Raw genomic sequence first — 2,943 nt, forward strand, 5'->3', positions numbered from 1 at the left:
ACCCCTCTGACCCCTGGGAGGAAGGCGGCGCTTCTCCCAGAGCTGCTGCCAGATCGCAGGCACCTCCCTTCACGCTCGGGCCCTTCAGGCCTATCACAGCCGGAAGCACAGACTGCTTGCTCTCTTCCTCTGCCTTTCCCAGCTCAGGAGAGTCTGAGAGCTCCAGACTCCAGGCCTGGCTCTGAAAGTGGCTACACTGTGGGACTCTGGGCCACTGTCTCAACTGGCTGTGCCTCAGTTTCTTCATCTGCAGAATGGGAGTTCCCACACCTCTCAAAGAGACCACGCCAGCCATGTGGTAGCAGCTTGGTAATTGACAGCTGTACCCCCGGCAGAGCGAGGTCCACGGCTGCTGGGGAAGATGCCTTCTGGCTTGTGGACTCTGAGACAAGCCTACTCTTCTCTGCTGTACCTGCACATGAACACCTGTGACCCTGGTCATCCCCCATCAGCACAGCGGACCTTGTAGGAGCTAAGCAGGTCATCTAGGTCAGTGCTTCTGGGAGTGTGGGGTCTACTGGCAACAAGCAGACTCTGGGCACATCCCAGACACAGCAGCAGTCACAGTGGGAGGGTACTGGCTTTGCAGTGGTCTTTGAATTCTACCAACTGCACCCAGGAGGAAGTCTGTCTGGTGCCAGTGTGTCACACTTGCTAACCCTCCCTGTTAGAAGGCAGGAACCTAAGCGCTCCAGAGACAGCAGTCTTACTACTAGACCTTACTACCACTGTGCTGCCTGATGTATTTATTTCTATTGTTACTCTCTATCCTAACTCTATAACTAACTTTTCCTACACAGTGGGTTATTGTTTCTTTATAAAATTAAGTGAAAAAAATACTGAATAATAATTAGTGTAAGTGACAGGTGGCCATAGCACAGACTGTGGAGATGGGGGTGAGTAAATGAAGTTCAGGAAAGCTCACTGGATGATCTCTGGGCAGAAGCCCCAGGACTTCCAGCTGCCTGAGATCTCCTCTTCAGCTTGGCTCTGTGCCTAGCACCCCCTGGCCCCTTTTGGGGACTCAGTTTTCCCCATCCATAAAATGAACAGAAAAGCCCTTGTGGTCTTAACAGTCTCTGTTAAGAGCTTTTGCCTTTTCGTCTGACCCTTCTAATTCTTAGGAGAGTCACTGTGGAACCAGAGTAGTCAAGGTCATAGAGGTAAAAAGGACAGAACTAAGCCAGCTCCCAAGTCAGCATCTGGCCACCTTCTCACTCAGCAAAGCCGTCCACTGACTGGAAAACATATGGAAACCACAGGTTCAGCCATCAAGGATTCCTTACTCTCCTGCCTGTCTCCCAGGCACAGCTGTGGAAGGCAGGAATGAACCGCATGGAGGTATGGACCCCACCATCCTAAGCCCCAACCCCCAACAGTAATCCAACTTCTGCACTGTGCCTTTAAGAGACTGATCACTTGGCTGGGGATGGATACCTGTTGCTATGGAGATGGCAGCCTGAATCCTTGCAGTGGAGGTTGCTGCTGCCAGTCCCCATTCCTCTGGTTGGGGGTCACCTCATAAGCCCTTCCAGACGCTTGTCCCCTCACAGCCCACCATCGTCCCAGCCAGCCAGCACCCCCTTCTCTTTGTGGCCCTCTAACCCACTGCTATCCTACCACAAATGGTCCAGGACAGTATTTCTGGAGTACCTAAGTTGGCAGGAGAAGTCTGGCAATGAGGACAGAAAAGAAGCTTGGCCTTGGGTGACAGGCTTCTCCACTCAGTGGGTGGGGCTGGTTTCCAAGCCCTGTCCAGCTCAGACCACAGTCTCCTACCCTCCTCCTGACACGGCCCTCTTGACTCCTCCCTTTCAGCCAGCCACGTGTCTACATTTGGAGACCTGGAGCACGCAGGCCAGGGTTCCTGCAGAACTGTAGGCACCAACTAAAAGGGTGAGTCATGGTGGCAGTGACCACACACTCCCTGTCACCCTCACACTGGGATTCTCCTTTTGGAGACGGGGAGACAGGCTGAGGGGGTCAATGACTTGCTCAAGGACTCAGCCAGGAAGGGCATAGTCAAGGTTCAAGCCCAAGCCTGGGGCTCTTGCCACAGTGGTATCGGTGGCCAGTAGCTGTCTCTCCAATAGTGGGGACTGGCAGGGCAAAGGTTTCTGCACCCTCTCCCCCAGCACCCCAGTGTCAGGAAGCCTGAACGTCCAGGACAGCCGCCTAGGGCAGGGCCCAGAGGCATGGCACGGGACTCTCAACCCTCACTCCTGTGCACCAGCCAGACACACCCACAGTGCCCACACCGATGTGCCCGGCCTCAGCATCTGTGCAGCTGGGCCTTCCAGGGAACAGCCTGGGCCAGCCTTGGCACTGGAAGTGCCGCTGACAAGTCCTGGGCTTCATGCCCGTCCCAAGCAAAAATGAGGTTGTCCAGGAGCCTGAAGGTCTACTCCAACTCCAGGGGTCCACGATCCCATCCCCAAGACATCAAAGGAGAGATGGGGAGGGTGCTGTGGAAGGGGAGAAAGAAAGGAGGAGTCGGGCAGGAGGACGTGGGCAGGGCCTCTGCTGTCCCCACAGACAGTCCTGGTCTACCCCACCCCAAGCTTTCCCACCTCCGTGCCTTTCCTGGTTTACCTCCTGCCTGGGAACTCTCCCCAGCCACAGTTCAGAGACTCCCTGGGGGCCTGAGCTCTGCTTCAGCTGCCAGCGAAAACCCGCTGGGGAGGGCTCCTCTGGACACCTCTCCCCGCCTCCACACCCCCACCCCCAGCACCCTAAGAGCTCTTCAGGGCAGCCCCTCCCCCCAGGCCTTCTGTATCTCATGGGCCTGGCACCCTGTGTGTGCTCCATAAACATGACCAGCTGCCACGGGGTCAAACCCAGATCCCAAATCCCCAACACATTACAAAGATGGAGTGTATCTTGCCCTTACCCAAGAGGTTTTTTCAGGTTTCTCAGGCTGTAAGTAGTCACTTCCCCTAACAC

The 2,943-nt window shown here is 55.6% G+C and overlaps 1 protein-coding gene across 1 annotated transcript in view; it reads right to left on the reverse strand.

The window, feature by feature from the left end:
- CPNE2 (copine II) overlaps positions 1-2,943 on the reverse strand; it is a 32,779-nt gene that overhangs the window by 2,176 nt on the left and 27,660 nt on the right. The window lies entirely within an intron of this gene.

Source organism: Bison bison, unplaced genomic scaffold (genome assembly GCF_000754665.1).
Source record: "Bison bison bison isolate TAMUID 2011002044 unplaced genomic scaffold, Bison_UMD1.0 scf7180017864473, whole genome shotgun sequence".
NCBI classification, from domain to species: domain Eukaryota; kingdom Metazoa; phylum Chordata; class Mammalia; order Artiodactyla; family Bovidae; genus Bison; species Bison bison.